This window comes from Poecile atricapillus, chromosome 10, assembly GCF_030490865.1.
Source record: "Poecile atricapillus isolate bPoeAtr1 chromosome 10, bPoeAtr1.hap1, whole genome shotgun sequence".
Lineage (NCBI taxonomy): Eukaryota > Metazoa > Chordata > Aves > Passeriformes > Paridae > Poecile > Poecile atricapillus.
The window spans coordinates 20187187-20202340 of NC_081258.1; the positions used below are offsets into that span (position 1 = coordinate 20187187).

Sequence of the window (15154 nt, forward strand, 5' to 3'; positions counted from 1 at the left end):
ACGGATGTGCAGGGAGCTCCTTGCACACGCTGGGTTTGTGCCTTTATTTTTTGATTTGTGTCACATTTTTTAGAGGTTAAGGTTTTCGGGGTTTGGAAGGGAGGAATACGATGGTTAGAGCTGCTTCTTCCTTGGGAATTCTCCCAAATCCCACTCAGAAATGCACATGGAAGAATCCAACGGTTGAAACCATTTGTACAAACCATTTGTAGCAATCCAAGATGAATTGGTAACATTTCTTTAACGAGCTGAAAATTTGGAGGGCGGTGATTTCCAGTCACTCAATAATTTTTGAGAGGATGATTTCAAGAGGTTGTCAACAAATAGTAGCTCTTGTCTTGGTCTTGCATTCCCAATGGGAATTTCCAGTCCCCAAAATTTGAGATGGGATTCAGTCCAAGCTTTAATTTTCTGGTGCTTTTTGTGTTTTAATGCGAGGCGTTTCTGGAGTCCCACCACAATTGTTCTCCCATTAGTGGTGAAACCCAAGCGCTTGTCTGGAACAGCCAAACGTGGGGATGTGGGATTGGATGGGATTGGGAATGGATGGGATTGGGAATGGATGGGATTGGGAATGGATGGGATTGGGAATGGATGGGATTGGGAATGGATGTGGAATGGGGAATGGATGTGGGATTGGGAATGGATGGGATTGGGAATGGATGGGATTGGGAATGGCTGGGATTGGGAATGGATAGAGTTGAGAATGGATGGGATTGGGAATGGATGTGGGATTGGGAATGGATGTGGGATTGGGAATGGATGAGATTGGGAATGGATGGATTGGGAATGGCTGGGATTGGGAATGGATAGAGTTGGGAATGGATGGGATTGGGAATGGATGGATTGGGAATGGCTGGGATTGGGAATGGATGTGGTGGCTGTTGGTGGTGAGGGCTGTGTGAGCTCAGGTCGTTTTGAGCTTGGTCCCACCTCAAGTGACACCGAGGGACATCGGGCAGAGTCATGGGGCAGAACTGGAGCAAAACCAACTTGTAGATCACGCAGATTTTGGGATTTGGGGAGAGAGTGAAGACCTGGGGGTGCTGTCTCCATCTCCATCCGTGGGGTTCCGGTACTTCCGCAGCGGGATGGGACAGCCCAGGTTTGCAGCCCCCGTGCCAGCCCTGCTCTCCAGCATCAACCCCAGCTCATCAATCTGGGGCTCAGCAGGGAGCCCTCGTGCCATGAACTCATCAGGGACAAACCCACAAACACCCTCCCCTCCTTAGAGACCCCTCAGGATCCCGAGGAGCTGCTGGAATTCCTCATTATCGGGGAACAGGGCCCAAAGGGGGCAGGAATTCTGGCCACTCCTTTCTGCCCTGCTAATGATTTAAATGACAATTAGCCATTAAATGCTGTGCCCGTGCCCAGGGCTCGTGGATCACAAAGCCAAGGCATGGACATGAATTGGTATTTGCCACAGAAATGAGGAATTTGGAAGGTTTGTGCGAGGAAGAGCTTCTTCCCCTTCTCCTCACCCACCCTGCTGCTGTGTTGATTTCGTGCTGCTCTCCTCCTTTTTTCCAAAATCCCCTTCCCACCTCTCCTTTTGGATACACTCTCTTCCACTTACACTGCGTTGTCCTCAAGGCCCTCAGTGCTGCAGCCCTGGGTTTTGAAGGATTTGTGTGGAAACGGAGTCAGGTCACATTTTTCAGCCAGAAATGGGGTTTGTGCCCTTTGTGGGATGTGGAGGTGCCAGGCAGAAATTCCTGATTCTGGAATTGGGCTAAGGCAGGTCCTCTAGGCCCAGCCTTCTGCCCAGGCTTGTCCTGCTGAGTACACTCAGGGTTTCTCCAGGGAGCAGAAAGCTCCAGCAGCATCCCTGGGATGCCATCCAAGAGATGTACAGCAGGGCAGAGCCTCTGTGTTTGCCCAGGTTGTGTCAGTGGCAACAACACAACAAATTCCCTTAAAAAGTGGGATTGTGGAGGGGTAAAACGTGCAGCTGGAGCCCTTCCACATGCATGAGGAGGAGGGGCATGCAAATGCCTTAAAATACCACTTATATACCATTTAAATAACATTTAAAGATCATTAAATACCATTTAAATTCCATTTATCCCCCAGTGCTGGGGTTCACCCCAAAAGACCCTTTAACTCTTCCACCCAGATGTGTTTGGGTGCTGATGGGTCCCCACTCATTTGCTTGAAAAGCCAAAACTCGCTCACAGCTGCTTGAAAAATCAAGAGGGACATTTGTAGCAGGAATAATAACGTTGAAGGGAGGAATCCCTGGTGGGTTTTCCCAGCCTTTGCTGCTTAATGAACCAACTGATTGAGCCTGTGGGGTTGAAATAATCCTTCCAAGGACCTTGGAGCCGTCCCATTAAGTCAGGGGAAAGATTTTACAGCCTGGTTTTTGTTAATGAACCCAGACTTTGTTGTCAGAGGGAGAATTGGGGCTTTCTCTGAACCGACTTGAGGTGCAGGTGAAGAAATTTAATTTCTTGCCCTGCATTTTCAGCTGACACCTCATCATCAATAAAAGTTGTAATGTTTCTTTCTCTTCTTTCCTCATGAACTGAGGGACAATGGAGAGGTTTGTAGGAGGAAAATCCCCCGAGCCCTGTTAATGCAAAGATAACTCCTCCTTCAGCTCAGGAAATCTCTCAGCTGCTGATTTTTTTAGGCTGGGGGAGGGAAAAAAAAAAGAAATCACAGTGTGTTTATTGTATTCTTAAACCCTTCCTTAAAATCTGCCTTTGGCCACTTCCAGGGACAAAAATCTGAGCTGGATGGACCTTGGAAAGTCATTATCACCCTTGGCGTGGCCAGCGTGCTGCTGTCTGTAATTAATGCTGTGGAAGTGTTGAGGGATGGCTGCACAGAGGGGGTTTTGTTGTCATCATCCTCACCCTGCTTCTCTTCCCACCTTTCCTCGGCTGCTGCCTGGCTTGTCCTCCGGCTGTGGTTCCTGCAGCCTTTCTCAAGAGGTCAGTCTTGGCTGGCTTTTGTGGGTTTGGTCTCCCACCTTGCACTCCTGAGCGTGGAATTTCTCTCCCCTCGGATGCCAGAGCAGGGTCAGCCCCGCCGTGGAGCACAGCAAACCTTCCCCACATTTCCAGAGCAGGGGTTTCCTATCTGTGTGCCCTTCAATGTTGCTGATCCTCTCCCAGCTGCAAGGAGAGGGAATTCAGGGAGTAATTTTGTGTGGAAGGAACTGACTCCTATCAGGGACCCCAGATCTGAGTCGGGGCAAAACACCGGTGGGATTTGAGTTCCCTAAAAAAGCTCTGGATGCACTTAAACCCTTGGAATACCTGCAGATCTACTTCACTCCTCGCCAGAGATCCCTCTCAAAATACAAATTGGGATCTGAGCTCAAAATCCTTCCCTTGCGGTGAAAGCCAAAGACAAAACTCCCCTTTCCTTAGGTGGGAGCAGGATTCCCAGCCCCACCAAAGCCTGTTTGAGCTTGGAGCAGCCAGGGAATGAGGAAAGCTGCTCCACGGTGACCCAGACAGGCTGTGGGTGAAGGCTGTGAGGAGAGAGCCCCTCGGGAGGAGGCAGCATCATCCTCATTCCCACCAAAGCCTTTTGGCTCCCAGTTGCCAAAACAGTGCCAAGCCCCAGTGACCTTTCAGCCTCCACGCTGTGCTCCGAAGATTTACAGTGGAAAAAAGCTCCTTCTTGTGAGGGAATCTTGCTCCTTCCTCCCAGGAGAGCCTCCAGCCGTGGTGACTCAGCCCTTCAGCATCTCGCTTCCCGGATCCCTCCGGCAGCAGCTCCGAGGCTCCGGGAGAATCCTGCGCTCGCCTCGGAGCCGGGCTGATGTCACCTCCTGCTCTGGCTTCCCTCAGCTTTCCAAGCTGCCCAGAGTTCACAGCTTTGATCTCAGCTCTCCGTCACCACTCCTGGCTCAAGCCCCGACTGGCTTCTCCTGGAATGATGACATTTCAAAAAGGCTTTGGAATGACAGAGGTCCCAAAGTCCCGGCGGAGGTGGAGGTGAAGTTTGCTGGAAGTCGGGACCTGGCTTTCCAGAAGATCCAAGTCACTGCCTGCCTGCTTCAGGCAGAGCTGCAAGCCACAGTCAGCATTTGGAATGGGAATTTTTCATTTCCAGACATTCTCTGTAAGGTACACTGCAGGGCAAACCCTGGGAGGAGGAATTCGGGGCTTCTGGGATAGGTGGAAAAAGAAGTACACGGAAGCTGGGAAGGAGACTGCTGCTCCTCAGTAAAAGAGGAGCTGGAAAACAAACTGGAAGAGGAGTCTGAGTCCTGAAGGGGAATCTGGGACAGATTTCCAGCTCCTCAACAGGTTCTGATTTTACTTGGGATGGATGGATTGCCAGGTGGCTGCCACAGACCGGCAGGATCCCAGCGGGGACCAGTGCATTGGGAACTGGGGAGGTGTTGATCATCTCTGGTCATTCCATCCCAGCAGAACTGTTGGGACCTTTAGGGTGCACCAGCAGAGCCCATGGGAGCAGAGCTGGGCTTTTCCTTCCCACCAAATCTCTCCCTGATTTGTGCTGTGGCTGTTCAGCCCGGAGGAATTCCAGCACTGGAGGATGGGATTCTCTGGGCCGTGCTGTTAATGAGGCCACCGTGTTGATCAAACCTCAGCCTGGAACATTATCCCAGGCAAATCCCTCTCTCCCTCTGCCCTGACTGAGTGGACAGACCAGAGAAAGTCCTCCAGACTCGTTTTTTGGGATTCAAATAGAGGTGGAGCAGGGCTGGTGCCAGGGATTGCACAACTCTGCCTGATTCAAACCAGCTCCAGACGTGGATGCCTGGTGAGGGCTCGTTAGGGATAATGAATAATTAGGTGTGAAATTTTCAGGAATGGCAACTCCAAGGATGCAGAGGAGTGTGGGAATGAAGGGAGGAGTGGAGAGGAATCCCATTTAGCACCAGTTCAGTCTGCAGGCTGCGTTTTCCGTAGGAAACTGGCAGCACTGGCAAAAGGAAAACAGGTGACTTGGGAAATGCTTGGATTTGCCTTCCCTTCCCCTCCAGCTTTTCCCCAGCGGTGCTGATCTGCCAGCTCAGATCCCAGGAGAAGAGTCACATCCAGCACTTCCAGCCAGGAACTCCAGCCCAAATCCCTGGGCTTTGCTAACAGCTCAATATTGTGTCATATTCCGGGCCACCCGTGAACCTCAGTCCGAAATGCCAGGAAACCTCCGTGTCCAGCTCTTCCAGAGGGATCCCGAAGCCACAGAGGTGGTCACGAGCTGCAGCTTGTGATGGTCCCAGCTGTTGTGTTTGTGCTGGAGCCTCCCTCTCTGGAGATATTCCGGAACCATCTGGACACATCCCGGTGCTCGGGGTGACCCAGCTGGAGCTGAGGGGTTGGACCAGGTGTGGTCCTTTCCAAACTGCCCCATCCTGGGATTCTGGGACATGGGTGCTGATGGTGAAGGTGTTTTCTGGGAAGGATGGAGACAGGCTGATCCAGGATAATTTTTCCATGGCTTTTAGCTGCTCTCAGGCCTGGAGGGAGGGTGTGATCTGTGTATCAGCAGCTACCTGGGAATTATCCCAGCAATTCCCTCTGCTCCAGATGTGATAAGAGATTTCAGAGTGCTGCTTCCTAAACCACCACCCAAGAAAGGGATGCTGCTGCTCCATGGCTTCTGCCAGCCACAAGTTGAAGGGAAAACCCAAAAAATTCCTCTTCATTGGAAATCTCCCCAATCTCCAAACTATTTTTGTTGCCTGCACTCATCAGACAACTGCAGGGCTCAAAGAGATTTCACGTTTTGTTGTTGTTTTTTCAGTTTTGGGACTTTTTTCCCTACAATTTAGAAAGTCCCTAAAGCCAGTGCATTCAAAATTGCTGAGTGAGGGAATTGTTTAGGGCAGCTCCTCGGAGGGACTCTTGTTTTACGTGGAAAATGTGTTGATTTGGGCAGGTGCCAACCAGGAAATTCCAAAAAGCTGGAGATGGCCCTGTTACAAACAGTTTAACCAACCTCAGATGTCCCCTCACCACTGGAATAGGGAGCGCACAGTCCTGGAAATAATGAGATAATTAACAAATACACAGAAATTAAATCCCTTTGGCTGCCTTTGGGAAACGCTGAATCAATCCAGTGGTTCCAGTTGGAATCTCCCAGTTGTCCCCCCTTGGAATGGGCATTTCTTTCCAGATCCAAGGCTGGGTTTTGCATCTCATGTGTGTTACACTTGAATCCTGCACTTTCCTCCTGAGGAAAGGCTGGATGAGAGGCTGAGGCAAAACAGGGATGGTCAGAGGCACAAGCAGCTGGCAGAAGGAAGGATGTGGTTGGAAAAAGTGGGACAGACAAGTTCCCATCCGAGGAGGGCTGCGCTTCCCTCTTCTCTAGCCTGACCCCTGTCCTGCTGCTTCCTTCCTGGAGCCTAAAAGCCTAGGGAAGAAGGAATTTAGGCAGGAAAATGTCAGGAAAACTCACAGCCCTCAAAGCAGGGAGCCCGGAGCTGGGTTTTCCATCTCTCCTTTGGTATTCCAGGAGCTGTGACCCCGTTTAAGGAGGAGACTGCTGGGAGCTCTCCTGGGTTGTAAAAGAATCAGGTCCTTGTGGCAAAAGATGGATCCAGGAGTCCCACTCTGGGAATCCAGCTATGGGAATATTGTCCCAGTTTTCCATTCTTGGGGCTGGGCTTCCATTCCTAGGGCTGGGATCAACACATGGATGCAGGACATGTGTGTTTTCCTGTTAGAGGGAGGAGGAACGGTGTCCATGCCTTCTGAGCATTGGGAAAGGTCTTTTAGCACCATCCATGGTGGTGGGAAGGACTGGAGATGTCAGGGATGAGGAATGTCCCCTATCCCATAGCTCAGTGCTGAGATCTTGGGGTGGAATTACCTGGGGTCTGGAGGGGATTCCTACAGCATTCTGCACTTCAGGATCTCCACCCCTGGAGCATCCATCAGTCTTGGAGTACGGATTGGGAGCCTGGGAGGGAGCACTGAGCCGTGCACTTGGACATCTTCATCCTTTTCCTCATGGAGCTCCAGCATCACTGTTCAACCTCAAGCATTTTGGGGAGTTTGAAGCCATTTTTAGCTGCCAAGGGGAAGGGAGGGAGAGAGAAATTCCAGGAGTTTGGAGTGGCATCCCCGACACAATGGGAACTTTTCTTAGCAATTTTCCACTGTGCTGCAAATGGCAAAGATCACGGATATATTTGCATTTCTCAGACTGTCCCGGGGAATTAACTTTCCCTGTGTTGGGGTAATAACTTTCACACCACAATAATTTCAGCGTTGGGAGCGGATAAAAAATCTCCAGCTGAGGAGAGATCTTTGTTCTTACCTGGTGTTCAACCTCAAAGAACCCCCAGGTTTAAGAAAGTTGATCTGTGTGGGATCAAGAGGAGGTGGCAGGCGGGCAGTGCCTGTTCTCTGAGGTTGATGGCACTCCTCAGCCCAGTGGAACCGCGTCCATTCCCATCTGGAGTGGCAACAAGGACGTTTTTTGCTCTGGGATAAGTCAGGGTTGGACCAGACTTAGGCTTGGCTCTGCAGAGGACGTGCAGCTCTTGACAGCCTGAAAGCAATTAGCCCAAGAAGACAAAGCAGAACCAACTGGGAGTGGTTGGAGCTTCCAGGACCATTGGATCAGGCTCTCCTTGGCTGCAGGCCATGGCCCTGTGGGGGTTTTCCCCCAGCTGCAGATTTTGCCCGGTGCTTGCCGCAGGGGGAGTTGTGTGGTCTGGCTGGAGCTGCCACGGGCGTCTTCCCCGCCCTGGGACCTGGAGCAGTCCCCAGAGCTGAGGGCAGGGTGGAGGCTCAGAGGGTTCTGCCTCTCCCTGTCTGCACAGGAGATGGGGCTTGGCTCCTTCTCCCAGGGAGCGAGGGCTCTGTGAAGGTGCTCAAGCTCCAGGATGAGCTTCCTTGGGCTGGTAACGGGAACAAGAGTAGTTTGAGATGGGATATTGGGAAGGAATCCTTCCCTGGGAGGGAGCTGAGGCCCTGGCACAGGTGCTCAGAGAAGCTGTGCTGCCCCAGGATCCCTGGAAGTTAGGGATGGGACAGTTGGATGGGGCTTGGAGCCCCCTGGGATAGTGGAACGTGTCCCTGCCCATGGATTGGACTCGGAACAAGATGATCTTTTAGATCTTTTCCAAGCCAAACCATTCCATGATTCCATGATCCAGTACAGACCAGGTGCTGCATGAATGACACCTCCCTGTGCTCTGCTCTGCTGGTCCCAAGCCCCATCCCTGATGCACAAGCCCAAGGGAAAAGACACATTCCCGACAGCGGGAACGTCGGAATGGCGCTCGGGCTGCAGAGCATCTGTTTGTCCGTTCTGCTCCCAGAAAAGTCCTTCACGTTCGTTACATCTGGACAACAAATGGGCCCTCCTGGGGGAACTCAGGTTTGACCTTTACTCCTTTTGTCAAAGAACAAATCGAAGACAAACATGGAACATTTGCTCCGGGAACCTCCTGTCAGCGCTGCGGAGAGGTCGGGAGCTGGCTTGGCTGTCCTCTCCTGTCACGGATTTATGGAGGTGTGGATAGAAATGCACGGCCTGGAGTCCATTCCCTGCGTTTGGCTGAGGCTGGGGAAGACAGAGCCTCTCTTTGAAGCAGGGGAATTGAGGATGTGGTCGTTTCAGATGCGTGATTTTTGCTGCTGGTGGAACAGTCAGTCCCACCCCGTGCCAGGACAATGTGCTCCTTCATGGTGTGGTCACCCCTGGGATCTGCTAGGGGTCCTTGGGTTCATGGTTTGAGTTGCTGAGATGATGGAGATTGATCAAATTGCACAATTAATGGTATCTATTAAATAATTGTGTGCTTTATCCTCCTTTTACCTTGCACCAACGGGGCTGATGCTGAGCTCTGCACAGACTATTGCACAGGCGAGGCCTGGATCCAGCATTTTCTTTGGATTATGGATTTGAAGAGTTTCATTTTTGAGTTGGTCCATGGTTTCCTTCCAGTTCCCATTGGCTCTTCCAGACAGGCCTGGGGGCCTTTCCTTTTGTGCCAGAAAATGGATCTTTGACAGTCCACCGAAACAACCCCATCCCTCCATGCCATGTCACTCCTGGAAAATCAAGGAATGTCTCTTCTTGGTTTGTTATTATTTGTGACATGACTTTGGTTTAGAACACAAGGCCTGGTCTGCATCCTGCCACTCCAGTGCTGTCCCAGATTTTGGCAGCAGATCTGGTGGCAGATGGTCCCAAGCAGATGGGTTTGGTTAGGCCAGACTCAGATCCCTGGGATACCCAATCCCTGCCTCCTTCCCTCCTTTCTTTGGTCATCAATGAAACCATTGAGAGAACCTCTAATAAATAAACAACACAAAAGCATTTTTGGGACTGACAGTGGGGTGGAAAATGACTCATAGGAAAACAGGGATAAAGTCCACTCTAGGATTAGGCATTCCATGTGTCGGGTTTCTGCTGGGGCTCCAGGAATGCTGTGGTTTTTCTCTCAGGATGATGCCAGTGTGGAATGATGTCACTGTGGAGTATTTGGTCAGGAGGAGCTGATGGAGTCTGGTGGTTACTCACAAACACAGGTCTTTCAGCGTTTGGAAAATCCGTGGCCAGCGCTTTTTGGGAGGCTCCAGGCAATTATTGCCATCAGTGTTTCCAGCCTGGCTGAATGCCATGAAAACTGCTGGAGTCGTGCTTGATCTCCTCCTTCATTTTTGTTTGTTTTTTTTTTGTCCTTGGGATTGGGTGCAAACAAACTGGGCAGGATCCTTTGTGTTGGTTTGGTCCTCCTGAAGGATGGATCCTGGAGGATCCAGTCCTGGGAGGAACGTGTGTGGTATTAATGGGAACGAAGAGGAAAACCCTTGAAGGGATGGAGGAAAAGCAGGGGGAACATCCTGCACAGTTAAAGCTGGGGACACAGTGGGTGGTGGTCACCAAAAAGGCTTTGGGGGGGGAAAAAACCTAAATCCATTAACCTTTGATCCTCCTCTGTGAATTTTAATGGGAAAAGGGACATTTCCAGGGCACTTGGTCTTGTTCCAGAGACTCTTCTGCAGGCTTAAGGAGATTCCTGAGGGGGATGGTGTCCAGTTTCCCTTTCCTCATATCCTGTGACCCTTGTTTTCAACACTGTAATCCCTAAACCCAGGGCTATATCCATTTCTTTAGGAGGTGCTTCCTTCTCATCATTTATGTGAACTGGTCATTAGCAAGGGGGGATTTAAAAACCCTCTTACAGTTCCATTTCCAGCCTCTGCTTGCAAAAATCCCTCCACTGTGATGATCCTAACTTTAGGAATTACAATTCCGTGATGCGTTTGGTGGTTTCATCACTTCACCCTCATCAACCATACCTGGCTGGTGCCTCCAGTAAAATACAAATATAAACCCACAGAATGTATTTATCAACTTTGTAACTAAATTATTGGAGAATCCTGGGATGGTTTGGGCTGGAGCTTAAATCTCATCCCATTCCACCCCCTGCCATGGGAAGGGACAATTTCCACTATCCCAGGTTGCTGTTAGCACATAAATGTGGATTGGTGGGGAAGGAGGGAAGAGCCAGCAGTTGGGTTCATTTCCAGAGGGCTCCCAGTGCTGGGATGAGCTGCTGCATTCCCGGAACGGGGCAGCATCCAGGTGCTGCAGGAATAACGTGTCCCAAGGACAGCATCAGCTGGGAAAAGCCCTTCTGGCCACATCCCATCATGGCAATGGCATGTGCTGTCCCTTCCATCCAGCTATCCTTCATGGGCTCGCTGACCTGGAACTAAACACTTGGAAAAGCCGGGATTCCAGCCTGTCCGACCGCGAGCAGGGAGCGATGAGGCTCCAGGGCAAGGGGCAGACGTGTGGGGGAAACCAGCTTGCCTTTCCCATGGATGTTTTTAGGGGATTAAGGAGGGGATGATCGCTCTCCAGGCCTGTCTCAAGGTTGAGGAATTACCTGGAGGGCCCGCTGGAATCTGCTTTTGGATGACTGGAGATTTTTTCCTATCTGCAGTGACAGGAGGCGAGTCCAGCGGGCTGGAAACGGCCCCAGAGCTGTCAGAGGAATGATGGCAGCTCCCTGTGGCTCCATGGAAAGCTGATCCATGGGAGCAGCTCTGCCCCTTGCCATGGACAGACTTTCCATGGGGAGCCTCAAACCAGCCCCAGCCTGTGCCTCAAACCGTGGCCTCCACCACTTGGATTTGGAGAGGAGCGGAGGGAGAGGAGGAATTAGTGAAAATTCCTGCCTTTCCTGAGGCTCAGCGTTGCCTGATCTCTGGGAAATGCCCACATGTAGCACAGGGAAGATGGTTTGGAGCGGGAGAATTTGGGTCTCCACCCCTTAGGTCATCTCCATGAGTCTGGAGGAGCCGCTCCTCCCACGGGCCTGGCTGGGAACTGGAACGATGGGACGTGTTTGGGGAAAGAGCTGGAGTTTGGGGGGGCTCTGAGGAGCCCTAGTTCCATCCACAGCATCATCCCAGACGTGTAACTTCCTGGGAAACCCTTCCCAACCCCATTCCTGGAGGACAGGGATCAGTTCCACTGTCATCAGGGATTTTTGCTCTGCCTTGCAGATTTTCTCCTCGCGTTCCTCAGGTGCTTTGCCTTGTTGCTGTTCCATCACTGATATCCCTGGATAAAGAGAAAAGCGGGAAAACAGAGGAGCAGCAACACAGATCTTCCTGTTTGTTAAAAAAAATGGCTTCATGTTGTTTTTTTATTCATCCCAAAGGTGTCCAGGGCAGATGAAGGGCTGGGACTGGAGCAGGAGCCGGGATTAACACCGAGACCATCCTAGACAGCTCCGATTCCCACCGGAGCGTGGATCCGGCCAAGGAAGGTAAGGAAACAGCTTCTTATTTCTCCCTGGATTGGTGAATCAGATGACAAAGTGAAGAATGTTTTCCATGTTTTGGTCTCGTGCGTGGACTTTGCCTGTGAGGCTGTGGTTGCTGTCAGCCCCGCTGGCTGCTCCCTGATTCCTGCATCCGTAGGGATTGTGCCGTCCTTTCCCAGTGGATCTGTCGTGTGTTCTTAGGATGTGATGCCTTTTCTAGGGTGAGCCCAGATTATCTCATGCCTTCCCAAACAATTCCTCTGTAGGAAGCTGCGAAATCCAACGCTCGAATCCCGCGTTTGGGAAGCAGGGAATGTCTCAGATGGAATCTTGGCCATTGAGGTTGGATGTGTGACGCTGTTCCCGTGTTTTCCTGGGTGCTCTGGGAGAGAGCCGAGCACAAGATCCACTCTCCGTGTTTTTGGGGTGGAAGGATGTGTTTGCAGCCCAAAATCTGACCTGATTTTCCTTCTGCCGTATCTTTCCCGATCCAGCATCCCAGGGTGCCTGGTTTCCAAATCCAAGGTTTTATGGCAGTTCTTTCCTGCAGGAAAAATAAACTTGTGGAGGGAGGGGGAAACAAAATCATTTTAGAAGTTGAGCAACACTGAGCACCCTCCAAGGAAGGGGTGCTCTTCCAAAGGTGTGCCAGGGGAGGTTTAGGTTGGATTTTAGGGAAAATCTCTGCCTGGAAAGGGTTGTCCAACCCTGGCAGTGGTAGAATCCCCATCCCTGAAGGGATTTGAGGTCTGTGTGGACATGGTCAGTGGTGGCCTTGAGGGAATGATGGGTTGGACTCAGAGGGCTATTCCAATTGAAAAGATTCCATGATTTTAAGAAAATACGGGAGAGAGATGGTGATTGGTGGAGGATCCCGTGCTGTGCAGGGGTTTTGGACCTGGGCAGGTCTTGTGGGCAACCCTAAAAAAGCCCCAAAGCTGGGATGTGTTTGGGAACAGGCAACGAGAGCCATGAAAAAGAACCATTTCCCTTTCCAGCTCCTCGGGAGTTGGAACTCGTGTGGAAAAAGATGTTGTGAGTTACTGGTGATGAATGAGCCTCTGGCAGCCCCATTAATCAACGCTAATCATCGGGGTTGCTTGGGGAGCGGGAATTTGTCCGTGCCGGGGTTGAATCCTGTATGGAACAAACGCCTTTATCGGGATCTGCTCCGGACTTGGACAGGAATCCGGTGCCTGATGTTTGCTTGACCGTCTGATGACTCAGGAAAATCAGGAGGGCCCAACAGAGCTTTTCCTGGCATGGGGAGCTCCGGGGAATCCTTCCAAAAGCAGCTCCAGAGGCGGATTCACATCCCCGTTGGTTCTCGGGGGGATTTTCCCCAGGATTTTTAGCTCTGATTTTGATTTCTTTACTTCTGCTGAGTGTGTGCATTGGCGTCTGGGCATCTCTGTGGTGTAAAGCTGTGATTCCAAGAGGATGATTTATTCCAAGTGGTTGTTCCATGAAAATCCTCTCTCCAGAGGCTCCAGAGCATCGTTCCCGCTCCTAAATCCCTTGGAAGGATCTTTGCTTGTTCAGGAAAATCCCTCTCCTGCTTTGCAAAACATAGGTGTGACAGAAAAGATCATTCCAAAGCTTTTACCCAGCTTTATTCCTATAAAACCAGTGAAATTCTCCATCCAGGAGACTGGGGAGGGACTCAAGGTCGAAAGCACTGGGTGAATTCCCATTTTATGGTCCCACAAGTTTCAGGGACAATTCCCATGCGCAGAACTCCCATCAAGCCCAGTGTAAGGATCCCAGCATGCCAGTTAGAGACTTCCAGGGTACTGGATTTATGGAAAAGCTGAACTTTCCGTGCCCTTTTTGCACAGATTTCCTTGTTCCGGCAAAACAAACGGGAAACTCCATAGTGAGCCCTGATCCCTGGATCATCTGTTCCAAAAACAAAGCTGGATAGGAAGGAAAACAGGAGGAGGAGGATAAAAAGTTATATCCCATTTTTCACCACAGAGTTGGAAAAGGTTGAGGAGGTCACTGGGGCGGCCGAGCCACCAGGAATCCCAATTTTAGGGAAGCAGCAGCCCAGGAGCTGCTCTTGGCCAGGGACGGTTCCACCAACCACAATCCACATGAACATTTTTTTATGGTGGAATTGGGACTATGGTGCTGAAAAATAAGGAATCAGGGAAGAAAAATGCCCATAAAATGCCGTGGAAATCCCCATTCCCTTCCCAGCCCCGCCTCCATCCCTGTGGAGGAGCCTTTATGGACCTGGTGTGTCAGCAAAGGCTCGGGTTTGGGTTTTCCCCTTTGTCTCAGCGCTCCAGGGACCTTTGTCCCGTGCAATTCCCGAGGTTTATTTGCTCTCCCGAAGAGCTGATAGCTGGATATATCCCCAAAATCAACACTTTGGATTGTGCTGTTTATTTAATGACCTTCCCTCACTTCGGAGTGATTAAGTCCGTCTGCGGCCGGGTGTTTTGCTTAGCGTTAAATTCCCGTTATTTTGGGAAGTTCGTTTCCACACCGCGTCCTCCCAGTTGCCTTCCTGTAAGTGAGGAGGGTGGCTTTGGATCCAGGTTTTCCTCCCCTCCTCCCTGCTCCTGGATTGCAATTTTCCTTTCCTGGCTTGCCATCAGCTTCCAAATTCTGCCTCTCGCAGCGTGAAAATCCAGCCTGGAACGAGAGGCTTTCTCCAGGAAAGCCCAAAATCTTCCTGCTGCCGTGGGAAAGATGCTCCAGACCTGCATCTCTTCATGCCATTGGGACATCCCAAAATCCAGCCCCTTGCAGAACCTCCCAGGATGGTGCTGGGCACCAAGGCTCAAGGACCTCCTCTTCCCAAAAAACCTAAAGGGGAGGGATTTCCCTGGTGGGGTTGAGGAAAAGAATCCATGGTGGAAAAGCAGAGGGATGTGGAAGTGTGAGGAGCTGCTCTGCTGGGAGAGGAGGCTGCTGCTCTCCAGGGTCCATCCCAATCCTCCTCCTCCTGCAGGAGAATGCTGAGCCCTTTGGGTCCAGCTTGGGGGTTGGAATTAGGGATTTCCTCTAATTGGAATTAGGGATGTCCCCTGGCTGGAATTAGGGATTTCCCCTGGCTGGAATTAGGGATCTCCCCTAATTGGAATTACAGGATTTCCTCTAATTTGAATTAGGGATCTCCCCTAATTGGAATTACAGAATTTCCCCTAATTGGAATTATGGATCTCCCCTGGCTGGAATTGAGGATTTCCCTTCCCAGGGCACAGATTTCATTTGGATTTGGGGGACTGAATTTTCATGCTCCTGCAGCTCTGTTTGAGCTGTTCCTTCCCTGGGCATTCCAGAGCTGCTTCCTCCTCAAATTTTCCCCATTTGGAGCATTTATCCCAAATATCCCTAATGAGCCCATCCTGAATATCTGATATTCACCCTTCAGCCTTCTCACAGCTCATGGGTGATTTACAGAAT

The 15154-nt window shown here is 51.0% G+C and overlaps 1 long non-coding RNA gene across 1 annotated transcript in view; it reads left to right on the plus strand.

The window, feature by feature from the left end:
- LOC131582609 (uncharacterized) overlaps nt 1–11740 on the plus strand; it is an 89655-nt gene extending 77915 nt beyond the window's left edge. The window contains exon 3 of the long non-coding RNA XR_009278370.1: nt 11633–11740. This is a non-coding gene — a long non-coding RNA (uncharacterized LOC131582609). The remainder of the gene's footprint in view (nt 1–11632) is intronic.
- The last annotated feature ends 3414 nt before the right edge of the window (nt 11741–15154 follow it).